Source organism: Pseudophryne corroboree, chromosome 5 (genome assembly GCF_028390025.1).
Source record: "Pseudophryne corroboree isolate aPseCor3 chromosome 5, aPseCor3.hap2, whole genome shotgun sequence".
Taxonomy (NCBI): domain Eukaryota; kingdom Metazoa; phylum Chordata; class Amphibia; order Anura; family Myobatrachidae; genus Pseudophryne; species Pseudophryne corroboree.
The window spans coordinates 649,610,963-649,627,769 of NC_086448.1; the positions used below are offsets into that span (position 1 = coordinate 649,610,963).

The following is a 16,807-nucleotide window of genomic DNA, read 5'->3' on the forward strand; positions in this document are numbered from 1 at the left end:
CACTGGTCCCTGCAGTTCCCGAGACGCGCCCCCACCGCACCTGTCTCCACCTGTGGAGCCCAAGCGTCATGCGGTGGACTCAGAGGAAGCGAGGAAAGATATTTGATCCTGGGAACTGGCTGACTGGTACAGCTTTTTCCTTCTTCCCTTGTCTCTGTGCAGAAAGGAAGCGCCTTTGACCCGCTTGCTTTTCTGAAGCCGAAAGGACTGTACCTGAAAATACGGTGCTTTCTTAGGCTTTTGTGAGGAAACCTGAGGTAAAAATTTTTCTTCCCAGCTGTTGCTGTGGATACGAGGTCCCAGAGACCATCCCCAAACAATTCCTCACCCTTATAAGGCAGAATCTCCATGTGCCTTTTAAAGGCAGCATCACCTGTCCACTGCCGGGTTTCTAATACCCTCCTGGCAGAATGGACATTGCATTAATTCTGGATGCCAGCCGGCAAATATCCCTCTGTGCATCCTTTATATATAAAAGACAACGTCTTAAACATGCTCAATGTTAGCAAAATATTATCCCTGTCTTAGCGTATTAATATTATCTGACAGGGTATCAGACCACGCTGCAGCAGCACTATTTATGCTGAGGCAATTGCAGGTTTCAGTATATAACCTGAGTGTGTAAATACAGACTTCAGGATCGCCTCCTGCTTTTTATCAGCAGGTTCCTTCAAGGTGGCCGTATCCTAAGACGGCAGTACCACCTTTTGACAAACGTGTGAGCGCCTTATCCACCCTAAGGGAGAGCTCCCAACGTGACCTATCCACTGGCAGGAAAGGGTACGCGATCAGTAACTTTTTAGAAATTACCAGTTTCTTATCGGGGGAAACTACGCTTCTTTACACACTTCATTCATTCATCTGATGGGGGAACAAAATACTGGCTGCTTTTTCTCCCCAAAAATAAAACCCCTTTTATGTGGTACTTGGGTTCATGTCAGAAAATGCATAACACATTTTTCATTGCCGAGATCATGTAACGGATGTTCCTAGTGGATTGTGTATATGTCTCAACCTCGTCGACACTGGAGTCAGACTCTGTGTCAACATCTGAGGTAACGGGCGTTGTTTGAGCCCCTGATGGCCCTTGAGACGCCTGGGCAGGCGCGGGCTGAGAAGCCGGCTGTCCCACAGCTGTTACGTCATCCAGCCTTTTATGTAAGTAGTTGACACTGTCGGTTAATACCTTCCACCTATCCATCCACTCTGGTGTCGGCCCCACAGGGGGCGACATCCCATTTATCGGCCTCTGCTCCGCCTCCACGTAACCTTCCTCATCCAAAATGTCGACACAGCCGTACCGACACACCGCACACACACAGGGAATGCTCTGACTGAGGACAGGATCCCACAAAGTCCTTTGGGGAGACCGAGAGAGAGTATGCCAGCACACACCAGAGCGCTATATAATTTAGGGATTAACACTATATTGAGTGAATTTTTCCCAATAGCTGCTTGTATATACAATATTGCGCCTAAATTTAGTGCCCCCCCTCTCTTTTTCACCCTTTGAGCCTACAAACTACAGGGGAGAGCCTGGGGAGCTGTCTTCCAGCTGCACTGTGAAGAGAAAATGGCGCCAGTGTGCTGAGGGAGATAGCTCCGCCCCTTTTTCGCTGACTTTTCTCCCGCTTTTTTATGGATTCTGGCAGGGGTATTTATCACATATATAGCCTCTGGGGCTATATATTGTGATATATTTGCTAGCCAAGGTGTTTTTATTGCTGCTCAGGGCGCGCCCCCCCCCCCCCTCCCCCCCCTGCACCCTCCCCCCCCAGCGCCCTGCACCCTCAGTGACCGGAGTGTGAAGTGTGTATGAGGAGCAATGGTGCACAGCTGCAGTGCTGTGCGCTACCTTGGTGAAGACCGAAGTCTTCTGCCGCCGATTTTCAGGACCATCTTCTTGCTTCTGGCTCTGTAAGGGGGACGGCGGCGCGGCTCCGGGAACGAACACCAAGTCCAGTTCCATGCGGTCGATCCCTCTGGAGCTAATGGTGTCCAGTAGCCTAAGAAGCCCAAGCTAGCTGCAAGCAGGTAGGTTCGCTTCTTCTCCCCTTAGTCCCTCGATGCAGTGAGCCTGTTGCCAGCAGGTCTCACTGTAAAATAAAAAACCTAAAATAAACTTTCTTTCTAGGAGCTCAGGAGAGCCCCTAGTGTGCATCCAGCTCGGCCGGGCACAGAAATCTAACAGAGGTCTGGAGGAGGGTCTTAGTGGGAGTAGCCAGTGCACACCAGGTAGTCCTAAAGCTTTCTTTAGTTGTGCCCAGTCTCCAGCGGAGCCGCTAATCCCCATGGTCCTTACGGAGTCCCCAGCATCCACTTAGGACGTTAGAGAAAAAAGGTTAAAAGGTTGGATACTGTACATCGTACAATTTTCAGGAAATGCAACATACTGGTGGAGATAGAACAATGACTGTAAGCAAATACATATTTATAATTATGTAGAAAATGGAGAGGCTACAGTACAAGCACTACAAAACAAATCCCAATTCTATGAGGCCACTGTATACAAGAAAAGGAAAAGCACTGTGCCCTGTCAGGAGGAGCACTGTGTCTGCATTAGCTGCGGCTGTAGTATCACAGAAGTCTCTCTTGTTTATAGCAGACTATAGTATCTTTGTATTTTTTTACATAACGTGTTACCCTCTTTATAATGCCAGGTTAAATCACATGGCAGAATGGGTGTTACAGCAATGGAATTATTACATTTTAAAGGACTTATGTGCAGAATATACACCAGGTATGACAAAATATAAAGGGAAATATGTACCGGAGTTGCTATTCTGGGTCTGTATTGAGAAAGGCCATTCCATGAGAGCCAGTAGCGGATAATCAAGGCATTTGGGTCTTCTTGGACTGGTCACCTGAATGCCAGAGGTGTCCATCAATGCTCAAGACACCCCCACCCACAATTAGGCCAGCCTCCCTTGGCTCTTTTTCTCTGTAGTATTATTGGCTGCTGTGTGGCCACGCCCACAGCTCCAGGCAGCGTTTGACTATTAGAGGTGAGGCTGTGCACATAGCTGCCTCACCTCTAGTCTCTCCCTGTATTTCCAGCTCTGCAATTTTGGCGAGTTTTGCCTATAAAAAAATAAGATTTTAAACCTACTGGTAAATCTATTTCTCCTAGTCCGTAGAGGATGCTGGGCACTCCGTAAGGACCATGGGGGGTATAGACGTGCTCCGCAGGAGATAGGGCACCTAAAAAGAACTTTGACTATGGGTGTGCACTGGCCCCTCCCTCTATGCCCCTCCTCCAGACCTCAGTTAGAGAACTGTGCCCAGAGGAGATGGACAATACAAGGCAGGATTTAGCAATCCAAGGGCAAGATTCATACCAGCCCACACCAATCATACCATGTAACCTGGAACATACATAACCAGTTAACAGTATGAATAAACTACAGTAACGGTCCAAGACCGATGTCAACTGTAACATAACCCTTATATAAGCAACAACTATATACAAGTCTTGCAGAGTTTCCGCACTGCGACGGGTGCCCTGCATCCTCTACGGACTAGGAGAAATAGATTTACCGGTAGGTTTAAAATCTTATTTTCTCTTACGTCCTAGAGGATGCTGGGGACTCCGTAAGGACCATGGGGATTATACCAAAGCTCCCAAACGGGCGGGAGAGTGCGGATGAGACTGCAGCACCGAATGAGCAAACACAAGGTCCTCCTCAGCCAGTGTTTGAACCTGACCAAGTAGCCGCTCGGCAAAGCTGTAATGCCGAGACCCCTCGGGCAGCCGTCCAAGAAGAGCCCACCTTCCTTGTGGAGTGGGCTTTTACTGATCTTGGAAGCGGCAATCCAGCCGCAGAATGAGCCTGCTGAATCGTGTTACAGATCCAGCGAGCAATAGTTTGCTTTGAAGCAGGAGCACCCAGCTTGTTGGGTGCATACAGGATAAACAACGACTCCGTTTTCCTGACTCTAGCCGTTCTGGCTACATAAACCTTCAAAGCCCTGACCACATCTAGTAACTCGGAATCCTCCAAGTCACGAGTAGCCACAGACACCACAATAGGTTGGTTTTTATGAAAGGATGACACCACTTTTGGCAGAAATTGTGGACGGGTCCGCAATTCTGACCTGTCCATATGGAAAACCAGATAGGGGCTTTTATGTGACAAAGCCGCTAATTCTGACACACGCCTAGCTGAAGCCAAGGCCAATAACATGACCACCTTCCATGTGAGAAATTTTAACTCCACGTGGCTCAAACCAGTGTGACTTCAGGAAACTCAACACCACGTTAAGATCCCAAGGTGCCACAGGAGGCACAAAAGGAGGCTGAATATGCAGCACTCCCTTTACAAACGTCTGGACTTCCGGAAGAGAAGCCAGTTCTTTTTGAAAGAAAATGGATAGGGCCAAATCTGGACCTTAATGGAACCCAATTTTAGGCCCAAAGTCACTCCCGACTGTAGGAAGTGAAGGAAACGGCCCAGCTGGAATTCCTCCGTAGGAGCATTCCGGGCCTAACACCAAGCAACATATTTTCGCCATATACGGTGATAATGTTTAGCCATCACGTCCTTCCTAGCCTTTATCAGCGTAGGAATAACCTCATCCGGAATGCCTTTTTCTGCTAGGATCCGGCGTTCAACCGCCATGCCGTCAACGCAGCCGCGGTAAGTCTTGGAACAGACAGGGCCCCTGTTGCAACAGGTCCTGTCTTAGAGGCAGAGGCCATGGGTCCTCTGTGAGCATTTCTTGCAGCTCTGGATACCAAGTCCTTCTTGGCCAATCCGGAACAATGAGTATTGTTCTCACTCCTCTTTTTCTTATGATTCTCAGCACCTTGGGTATGAGAGGAAGAGGAGGAAATACATAAACAGACTGGAACACCCACGGTGTCACTAGTGCGTCTACACCTATCGCCTGGGGGTCTCTTGACCTGGCGCAATACCTCTGTAGCTTTTTGTTGAGGCGGGATGCCATCATGTCCACCTGTGGCAGTTCCCACCGATTTGCAATCTGCGCGAAGACTTCTTGATGAAGTCCCCACTCTCCTTCCCAGTTGTCCACTCCCGGAATGAACACTGCTGACAGTGCTCTTAAGTGATTCTCCGCCCAGCGAAGAATTCTGGTGGCTTCCGCCATCGCCACCCTGCTCCTTGTGCCGCCTTGGCGGTTTACATGAGCCACTGCGGTGATGTTGTCTGACTGAATCAGCACCGATTGGTCGCGAAGCAGGGTCTCCGCTTGACTTAGGGCGTTGTATATGGCCCTTAGTTCCAGGATGTTGATGTGAAGGCAAGTCTCTTGACTTGACCACAGACCTTGGAAATTTCTTCCCTGTGTGACTGCCCCCCACCCTCAGAGGCTTGCATCCGTGGTCACCAGGACCCAGTCCTGAATGCCGAATCTGCGGCCCTCGAGAAGGTGAGCACTCTGCAGCCACCACAGAAGAGACACCCTGGCCCTGGGGGATAGGGTGATCAGCCGATGCATCTGTAGATGTGATCCGGACCACTTGTCCAACAGATCCCATTGAAAAGTCCTCGCATGGAACCTGCCGAAGGGAATGGCCTCGTATGATGCCACCATCTTTCCCAGGACTCGCGTGCAGTGATGCACAGACACCTGTTTTGGTTTTAATAGGTCTCTGACCAGTGTCATGAGCTCCTGAGCCTTCTCCATCGGGAGATAAACCCTCTTCTGGTCTGTGTCCAGAATCATGCCCAGGAAGGGCAGACGAGTCGTAGGAATCAACTGCGACTTTGGAATATTTAGAATCCAGCCGTGCTGTTGTAACACTTCCCGAGAGCGTGCTACGCTGATCAGCAACTGCTCTCTGGACCTCGCCTTTATGAGGAGATCGTCCAAGTATGGGATAATTGTGACCCCTTGCTTTCGCAGGAGCACCATCATTTCCGCCATTACCTTGGTAAATATTCTCTGTGCCGTGGACAGACCAAACGGCAACGTCTGGAATTGGTAATGACAATCCTGCACCACAAATCTGAGGTACGCCTGATGAGGTGGATAAATGGGGACATGAAGGTATGCATCCTTTATTTCCAGAGACACCATAAAATCCCCTCCTTCCAGGCTTGCGATGACCGCTCTGAGCGATTCCATCTTGAACTTGAACCTTTTCAGGTATATGTTCAGGGATTTTAAATTCAATATGGGTCTGACTGAACCGTTCGGTTTCGGTACCACAAACATGGTCGAATAATAACCCTTTCCTTGTTGAAGGAGGGGAACCTTGACCACCACCTGCTGAAGATACAATTTGTGAATTGCAGCTAACACTATTTCCCTCTCTAAGGGGGAAGCTGGCAGGGCCGATTTGAGGTATCGGTGAGGGGGCTTCTCTTCGAATTCCAGCTTGTATCCCTGAGACACAATCTCTATCGCCCAGGGATCCACCTGGGAGTGAACCCACTTGTAGCTGAAATTTCGGAGACGCGCCCCCACCGGGCCTAGCTCCGCCTGAGGAGCCCCAGCGTCATGCGGTGGATTTAGTGGAAGCCGGGGAGGACTTCTGTTCCTGGGAACTAGCTGTGTTATGCAGCCTCTTTCCTTTGCCCCTGCCTCTGGCAAGAAAGGACGCACCTCGGACTTTCTTGCTCTTTTGTGATCAAAAGGACTGCATTTGGTAATATGGTGCTTTCTTAGGTTGTGAGGTAACATACGGCAAAAAATTTGACTTTCCAGCAGTAGCTGTGGAGACCAGGTCCGAGAGGCCATCCCCAAACAACTCCTCACCCTTGTAAGGTAAAACCTCCATGTGCCTTTTTGAGTCGGCATCGCCTGTCCATTGCCGAGTCCACATGACCCTTCTGGCAGAAATCGACATTGCATTTATTCTAGAGCCCAGAAGGCTAATGTCTCTTTGAGCATCTCTCATATATAGGACAGCGTCTTTTATATGCCCCAGGGTCATTACTATAGTATCCTTGTCTAAGGTATCAAGTTCCTCTGATAAGGTATCCGTCCATGCTGCTACAGCACTACACACCCAGGCCGACGCAATTGCCGGCCTTAGTAAGGTACCTGAATGTGTATAAATGGACTTCAGAGTACTCTCCTGCTTTCTATCCGCAGCATCTTTAAGGGTGGCCGTATCTTGTGACGGCAGGGCTACCCTCTTGGATAAGCGTGTCAGAGCTTTGTCCACCCTAGGGGAGGATTCCCAGCGTAACCTGTCCGATGGCGGGAAGGGATACGCCATAAGCATCCTCTTGGAAACCTGCAGTTTTTTATCTGGAGATTCCCAAGCCTTTTCACATAACTCATATAGCTCATGTGAAGGGGGAAACGTCACCTCCTGCCTTTTCTCCCCATACATATGAACCCTCTTGTCAGGGACTGGGGTTTCCTCTGTGATGTGCAACACATCCTTTATTGCTATAATCATATAACGGATGGCCTTAGCCAATTTAGGCTGTAACTTTGCATCATCGCCATCGACACTGGAGTCAGAATCCGTGTCGATATCTGTGTCAACAATTTGGGATAGTGGGCGCTTCTGAGACCCCGACGGCCTCTGCGACATAGGATCAGGCATGGGCTGAGACCCCGACTGTCCTAAGGTTTCAGCTTTATCCAACCTTTTATGCAAGGAATTAACATTATCATTTAAAACCTTCCACATATCCATCCAATCAGGTGTCGGCACAGTCGGCGGCGACCCCACATTCATTTGCTCCCGCTCTGCTTCCACATAGCCTTCCTCGTCAAACATGTCGACACAAGCGTACCGACACACCACACACATACAGGGGATGCTCTTTTTGAAGACCGTTCCCCCACAAGGCCCTTTGGAGAGACCGAGAGAGAGTATGCCAGCACACACCCCAGCGCTATATGTCCCAGCAATCACACAGTAATTTAGTGTTAACCCAGTAGCTGCTGTATATAAAGCTTTTGCGCCTAATTTATGTGCCCCCCCTCTCTTTTTACCCTCTTCTACCATGTTTCTGCAGGGGAGAGCCTGGGGAGCTTCCTCTCAGCGGAGCTGTGGAGAGAAAATGGCGCTGGTGAGTGCTGAGGAAGAAGCCCCGCCCCCTCAGCGGCGGGCTTCTGTCCCGCGTTTATGTGTAAAATAATGGCGGGGGCTCATGCATATATACAGTGCCCAACTGTATATATGCTCACTTTTTACCAAGAGGTTCCTAATTGCTGCCCAGGGCGCCCCCCCCTGCGCCCTGCACCCTACAGTGACCGGAGTATGTGGGTGTAATGTGGGAGCAATGGCGCACAGCTGCAGTGCTGTGTGCTACCTCAGTTTGAAGACTGGAGTCTTCTGCCGCCGATTTCGAAGTCTTCTTGCTTCTGTCACCGGCTTCTGTCTTCCAACTCTGCGAGGGGGACGGCGGTGCGGCTCCGGGATCGGACGACAAAGGGTGAGATCCTGTGTACGATCCCTCTGGAGCTAATGGTGTCCAGTAGCCTAAGAAGCAGGACCTATCTTCAGTGAGTAGGGCTGCTGCTCTCCCCTCAGTCCCACGCTGCAGAGAGTCTGTTGCCAGCAGATCTCTCTGAAAATAAAAAAACCTAACAAAATACTTTCTTATAGCAAGCTCAGGAGAGCTCACTAAGTAGCACCCAGCTCGTCCGGGCACAGATTCAAACTGAGGTCTGGAGGAGGGACATAGAGGGAGGAGCCAGAGCACACCAGTATCCAAATTCTTTCTTAAAGTGCCCTGTCTCCTGCGGAGCCCGTCTATTCCCCATGGTCCTTACGGAGTCCCCAGCATCCACTAGGACGTTAGAGAAATACACACTGAGTATATCCTGTGAACTACCTATATTAAATGATAAACCTGACGCATTTGGCCCCCTCAGGTTATAGAATATAGGGATAGCAATCTGAGTGAGATACACGAAATGGAGGTCACAAAGCAGCTATATGCACACACACAGTCACATTGTACAATGCAGAAATTATGACATGCTATAAAACTGCACTGGACTAGCACTACAGAGTATTACTATGTATAGCTATACACTCAATATATATAACAATGCACAGTAAAGACTGGATGTATTTCACAGGGTACTTGTACTATATAACCCTGACTAAATGCACTCTCTTAACTAACACTGTCAGCAGACATGTAGAATACTTAAGTGTCCTAGAAAATGCACAGCGCTGACATGCAGGCGGCTTTACAGAGGAGGATTTGCCCAAACAGTCCCAGGATCAGCTCAGCTTGTCCTAATGGCGCCCAAACGCTGACAGGGAGTGAGGGAGATAGAGATATGCAGCTCCAGGGCGGGAACATTTACTCTAAATGGCGCCCTGGGCTGGGGGAGGGGCTACAGGTCAAAGCCTTATCCCCCTGCTGGACTTTACCACCGGGTGCTGTGGGCTTATATAAACGGTTTATGAGAGAAAACCGACCTGTGCCCTTGCCCTGGTGGTCTAGTGGGGTCCCTGTGCTACCACAGTGTCCACGCCAGCGTGCGCGGCCCGCCTCCCACCGGCCGCGCGGGATCGCGATTTACAGTGGGTCCCGCTAGGGGGACCCACTTACCTCCTCCCTGGGTGTGGCCACACGATCCAGGAGAACAGCGGTCATGTGTGTGACTGGCAGAAAACTGGAGCCTCCGCTGTAGTTACCCGGCAACCAGAGCGCGGGAGTGTACAGGTGATGGAGCTGCAGCAGGAGATGTCTGACTGACATCTAACACAGACAGTGTCTCTGCTGCAGCCCTTGAAGTCTTCATTTTTCTTTTAAAAGCTTCTTCTCAGGACTGCTGGAGCAGCCCCCCTGTTGTATGTCTGCTTACTGCATGGCACCAACTACAAAACTGAGCTACTGTGCACGGAGGCGGGGTTATAGAGGAGGCGGCGCTAGGCATTCTGGGAAGAAGGTCAAAGCTTTGAGCCTGTTGGTGCCTCGGATCAAGATCCTACTCTACACCCCAATGTCATTCCCTGTGGAGCCCAGCAGAAATAAACATTTCATAATCCTAATAGAAGCCTATAAAATGTAATAACTTATTCTACAAATGTAAAAAAAGGTTAAAAGGTTGGATACATCGTACAATTTTCAGGAAATGCAACATACTGGTGGAGATAGAACAATGACTGTAAGCAAATACATATATTTATAATTATGTAGAAAATGGAGAGGCTACAGTACAAGCACTACAAAACAAATCCCAATTCTATGAGGCCACTGTATACAAGAAAAGGAAAAGCACTGTGCCCTGTCAGGAGGAGCACTGTGTCTGCATTAGCTGCGGCTGTAGTATCACAGAAGTCTCTCTTGTTTATAGCAGACTAAAGTATCTTTGTATTTTTTTACATAACGTGTTACCCTCTTTATAATGCCAGGTTAAATCACATGGCAGAATGGGTGTTACAGCAATGGAATTATTACATTTTAAAGGACTTATGTGCAGAATATACACCAGGTATGACAAAATATAAAGGGAAATATGTACCGGAGTTGCTATTCTGGGTCTGTATTGAGAAAGGCCATTCCATGAGAGCCAGTAGCGGATAATAGGGGCATTTGGGTCTTCTTGGACTGGTCACCTGATTGCCTGAGGTGTCCATCAATGCTCAAGACACCCCCACCCACAATTAGGCCAGCCTCCCCTGGCTCTTTTTCTCTGTAGTATTATTGGCTGCTGTGTGGCCACGCCCACAGCTCCAGGCAGCGTTTGACTATTAGAGGTGAGGCTGTGCACATAGCTGCCTCACCTCTAGTCTCTCCCTGTATTTCCAGCTCTGCAATTTTGGCGAGTTTTGCCTATAAAAAATAAGATTTTAAACCTACTGGTAAATCTATTTCTCCTAGTCCGTAGAGGATGCTGGGCACTCCGTAAGGACCATGGGGGGTATAGACGGGCTCCGCAGGAGATAGGGCACCTAAAAAGAACTTTGACTATGGGTGTGCACTGGCTCCTCCCTCTATGCCCCTCCTCCAGACCTCAGTTAGAGAACTGTGCCCAGAGGAGATGGACAATACAAGGCAGGATTTAGCAATCCAAGGGCAAGATTCATACCAGCCCACACCAAATCATACCATGTAACCTGGAACATACATATCCAGTTAACAGTATGAACAAACTACAGTAACGGTCCAAGACCGATGTCAACTGTAACATAACCCTTATATAAGCAACAACTATATACAAGTCTTGCAGAGTTTCCGCACTGCGACGGGCGCCCTGCATCCTCTACGGACTAGGAGAAATAGATTTACCGGTAGGTTTAAAATCTTATTTTCTCTTACGTCCTAGAGGATGCTGGGGACTCCGTAAGGACCATGGGGTTTATACCAAAGCATCCAATCGGACGGGAGAGTGCGTATGACTCTGCAGCACCGACTGAGCAAACGCTAGGTCCTCATCAGCCAGGGTATCAAACTTGTAGAATTTAGCAAAAGTGTTTGACCCCGACCAAGTCGCCGCTCGGCAAAGTTGTAAAGCCGAGACGCCTCGGGCAGCCGCCCTAGAAGAGCCCACCTTCCTAGTGGAATGGGCCTTAACCGAATTTGGTACCGGCAATCCAGCCGTAGAGTGAGCCTGCTGAATCGTATTACAGATCCAGCGAGCAATAGTCTGCTTCGAAGCAGGAGCGCCAATCTTATTGGCCGCATACAGGATAAACAGAGCCTCTGTTTTCCTAATTCTAGCCGTCCTGGCTACATACATTTTTAAGGCCCTGACTACGTCCAGGGATCTGGAATCCTCCAGGTCACTTGTAGCCACAGGCACCACAATTGGTTGATTTATATGGAACGAAGAAACCACTTTAGGCAAAAATTGCGGACGTGTCCTCAATTCAGCTCGATCCACATGAAAAATCAAGTAGGGGCTCTTGTGTAACAAAGCCGCCAATTCTGACACTCGCCTTGCTGATGCTAAGGCCAACAACATGACCACCTTCCAGGTAAGAAATTTCAACTCAACCATGTTAAGCGGTTCAAACCAGTGTGATTTTAGGAACTGCAATATCACGTTCAGGTCCCATGGTGCCACTGGAGGCACAAAAGGGGGCTGGATGTGCAGCACTCCCTTTACAAACGTCTGGACTTCTGGAAGAGAAGCCAATTCCTTCTGAAAGAAAATCGAGAGGGACGAAATCTGTACCTTAACAGAGCCTAATTTCAGGCCCATATCCACTCCTGTCTGTAGGAAGTGGAGAAGACGACCCAGGTGAAAATCTTCCGTAGGTGCATTCTTGGTCTCACACCAAGACACATACTTTCGCCAGATACGGTGATAATGTTTTATCGTCACCTCCTTCCTAGCCTTTATTAACGTAGGGATGACCTCTTCCGGAATCCCTTTTTTCGCTAGGATTCGGCGTTCAACCGCCATGCCGTCAAACGTAACCGCGGTAAGTCTTGAAATACACAGGGCCCCTGCTGCAACAGGTCTTCCCTCAGAGGAAGAGGCCAGGGATCTCCTGTGAGCATCTCTTGTAGATCCGAGTACCAGGCCCTTCGAGGCCAGTCTGGGACAACTAGTATCGTTCGTACTCTTCTTTGTCTTATGATCCTCAACACTTTTGTGATGAGAGGAAGAGGAGGAAACACGTAGAACGATTTGAACACCCACGGTGTTACCAGAGCGTCCACTGCTATTGCCTGAGGGTCTCGAGACCTGGCGCATTACCTCTGAAGTTTTTTGTTGAGGCGTGACGCCATCATGTCTATTTGAGGAGTTCCCCAAAGACGTGTTGCGTCTGCAAAGACTTCTTGATGAAGTCCCCACTCTCCTGGATGGAGATCGTGTCTGCTGAGGAAGTCTGCTTCCCAGTTGTCCACTCCCGGAATGAAGACAGCTGACAGAGCGCTTACATGATTTTCCGCCCAGCGAAGGATCCTTATGGCTTCCGCCATCGCGACTCTGCTTTTTGTCCCGCCTTGGCGGTTCACATGAGCCACTGCTGTGACATTGTCTGATTGAATCAGAACCGGTAGGTTTCGAAGAAAACTCTCCGCTTGTCGAAGGCCGTTGTAAATGGCCATGAGTTCCAACACATTGATGTGTAGATAGGACTCCTGGTCTGACCAAAGACCCTGAAAATGTTTTCACTGTGTGACCGCTCCCCATCCTCGGAGGCTCGCGTCCGTGGTAACCAGGATCCAATCCTGAATTCCGAACCTGCGACCCTCCAGGAGGTGAGCACTTTGCAACCACCACAGGAGGGACACTCTGGTCCCTGGGGACAGAGTTATTTTCCGATGTAAGTACAGATGGGACCCGGACCACTTGTCCAGAAGGTCCCATTGAAAAGTCCTTGCATGGACCTGCCGAAGGGAATGGCCTCGTAGGCCGCCACCATTTTCCCCAGAACTCGAGTGCATTGGTGAACTGACACCCTTTTCGGTTTTAGCAGGTCTCTGACCATGTTCTGTATGTCTTGGGCTCTCTCTATTGGGAGGAAGACCTTCATTTGTTCCGTATCCAGTATCATACCTAGGAACGGTAGTCGAGTTGTCGGAATCAACTGTGACTTCGGTAGATTTAGAATCCAACCGTGTTGCTGGAGCACTCTCAACGAGAGCGCCAAACTGTTCAGCAATTTCTCCCTTGATCTCGCTTTTATCAGGAGATCGTCCAAGTATGGGATAATTGTGACTCCATGCTTGCGCAGGACCACCATCATTTCCGCCATTATCTTGGTGAAAATCCTCGGGGCCGTGGAGAGTCCAAACGGCAACGTCTGAAATTGGTAATGACAATCCTGTACAGCGAATCTCAGGTATTCCTGATGGGGGGCATATATGGGGACATGAAGGTACGCATCCTTTATGTCCAGGGACACCATAAACTCCCCCTCCTCCATGTTGGCTATTATCGCTCTGAGAGATTCCATTTTGAATTTGAATCTTCTTATGTACAGGTTTAGGGATTTCAGATTCAAAATAGGTCTGACCGAACCGTCCGGTTTCGGGACCACAAATAGGGTTGAATAGTAACCTCTTCCCTGCTGGTGCAGGGGAACCTTGATTATCACTTGCTGTATACACAGCGTTTGAATTGCAGCTAACACTACATCCCTTTCCGATGTGGAAGCTGGTAGGGCCGATTTGAAAAATCGGCGCGGGGGCACCTCCTCGAATTCAATTTGTAACCCTGGGAAACTATTTCCAACACCCAGGGATTCAGGTCCGAACTGACCCAGGCCTGACTGAAAAGTCGAAGACGTGCCCCCACCGGTGCGGACTCCCTCAGGGAAGCCCCAGCGTCATGCTGTGGGTTTTGGAGCAGCCGGGGAGGACTTTGGTTCCTGGGCACCTGCCGAAGCAGGTGCTCTCTTGCCTCTACCCTTACCTCTGGCGAGGAAAGAGGATCCCCGACCTCTTTTGGACTTGTGCGACCGAAAGGACTGCATCTGATAGGGTGTTACTTTCTTTTGCTGTTGGGGAATATATGGTAAAAAATTTGATTTACCTGCTGTGGCTGTGGAAACCAGGTCCGTCAGCCTATCCCCAAACAATACATCACCCTTGTAGGGTAGTACTTCCATATGTTTCTTGGAATCCGCATCACCCGTCCATTGGCGAGTCCATAAGGATCTTCTCGCTGAGACAGACATGGCATTGGCCCTAGAAGCTAGCAATCCAATGTCCCTTTGAGCATCCCTCATAAATAAGACTGCGTCTTTAATATGGGCTAGAGTTAGGAATATAGTATCCTTATCCATATTATCAAATTGATCTGTCAGCTCATCTGTCCAAGCAGCAATTGTGCTACACACCCATGCCGACGCAATTGTCGGTCTTAGCACAGCACCCGTATGAGAATAAATACACTTTAAGGTAGTTTCTTGCCTGCGATCTGCAGGGTCCTTAAGGGCTGCTGTGTCAGGAGATGGTAGCGCCACTTTCTTGGACAAGCGTGTCAGGGCTTTGTCCACAGTGGGGGGGTGATTCCCAAATCTCCCTGTCCTGCTTAGGGAAAGGGTATGCCATATAAATTCTTTTGGGGATCTGCTGTCTCTTATCCGGAGTCTCCCAAGCTTTTCCAAAGAATTCATTTAATTCATGAGATGTGGGAAAGTTAATAATCTGTTTCTTTTCCTTAAACATGTGTACCCTTGTGTCGGGGACAGAGGGTTCATCCACAATATGCAACACATCCCTTATTGCCACAATCATACACTGAATGGTTTTAGTCACCCTAGGGTGCAATTTTACTTCGTCATAGTCGACACTGGAATCAGAATCCGTGTCGGTAGTAGTGTCTTGTGTTAAGGGACGCTTTTGAGGCCCCCTACGGGCCCTGTGAGTCGGTCCAATCTGAGGACTGACCCCCTGATGTCCCCCCTAAATCAGCCTTATCAAGCCTTTTATGTAAAGATGCCACACTTGCATTCAACATATGCCACATGTCCATCCAATCTGGAATCGGCACAACCGACGGGGACACACCACTAATTTGCTCCACCTCCTCCTTGGAGAAGCCTTCCGCCTCAGACATGTCGACACACACATACCGACACCCCACACACACAGGGATTAACCTATAAGGGGACAAAATCCCAACCAGGTCCTAAGGAGAGACATAGAAAGAGTATGCCAGCACACACCAGCGCTTAAAAACACTGGAAAAAATATGTCCAGATAGCGCTTTTCTATATATAATATGCCAATTCCCACTCACTGCGTCGCCAATGTGTCCCCCTCCTCTTTTTTCCAGCCTGTGAGTTCAGCAGGGGAGAGACCAGGGAGCCAGCGTTTTCCTCATGCAGCTTCTGTGGAGAAAAATGGCGCTGGTTAGTGCTGAGGATCAAGCCCCGCCCACCCGACGGCGGGCTTCGGTCCCAGTGATTTTTCCATAAAATGGCGGGGGATCATAGATTTACTGCCTCCGCAGTTTAATCCAACTGCATTTGTGCCAAAATGTGAGGTTTATTGCTGCCCAGGGCGCCCCCCCCTGCGCCCTGCACCCTTCAGTGCTGCTCTGTGTGTGTGTGACTGGGAGCAATGGCGCGCAGCTTACCGCTGCGCGCCTTACCTCATGAAGATCTGATGTCTTCTGCCGCCTAAGATGACTTCTGCCGTCTCTATCCGGCTTCTATCTTCGGCATCTGTGAGGAGGACGGCGGCGCGGCTCCGGAACGAACCCCAGGTGAGACCTGTGTTCCGACTCCCTCTGGAGCTAATGGTGTCCAGTAGCCTTAGAAGCAGTGCCCAACTTGACAAGCCAGCTCTGCTTCTCTCTCCTCGGTCCCACGATGCAGGGAGCCTGTTGCCAACAGGACTCCCTGAAAATAAAAAATCTAACAAACTTCTTTTTCCACAGAAAACTCTGGAGAGCTCTCTGCAGTGCACCCATTCTCCTCTGGGCACAAGATCTAACTGAGGTCTGGCGGAGGGGCATAGAGGGAGGAGCCAGTGCACACCCATAGTCAAAGTTTTTTTTAGGTGCCCTATCTCCTGCGGAGCCCGTCTATACCCCCCATGGTCCTTACGGAGTCCCCAGCATCCTCTAGGACGTAAGAGAAATTATCAGAATACAAAGAAGATATTTATAAATATCTTTGTATTATTCTAATCTTTTTTATAGTTAAAATTCTGGAGTCTGACAAAGTATGACACAGGAGGGGCTCTGCTTACCCTAAGTGCACGTCACTGAAATTTATGTTATATATAATGTATTTTATACAAGTATATCTGCTAGGTATCAGGCCTGGCAAATGACATTGATAATATATCTATCTTGTTATAACGGCTCTGTCTGATGGTAAGTATGTACACTGCCAGACCTGAGCAGCAATTACTGCATAGTGTGAGGGTGCACCCAGCTTTAAACACTGCAAAACACACAAACTAGAAGACTTTTTTCATTCTCTTTGTAGACTGGGATTGCAAAA

The 16,807-nt window shown here is 49.2% G+C and overlaps 1 protein-coding gene across 4 annotated transcripts in view; it reads right to left on the reverse strand.

The window, feature by feature from the left end:
• GAREM1 (GRB2 associated regulator of MAPK1 subtype 1) overlaps positions 1-16,807 on the reverse strand; it is a 269,247-nt gene that overhangs the window by 98,207 nt on the left and 154,233 nt on the right. The window lies entirely within an intron of this gene.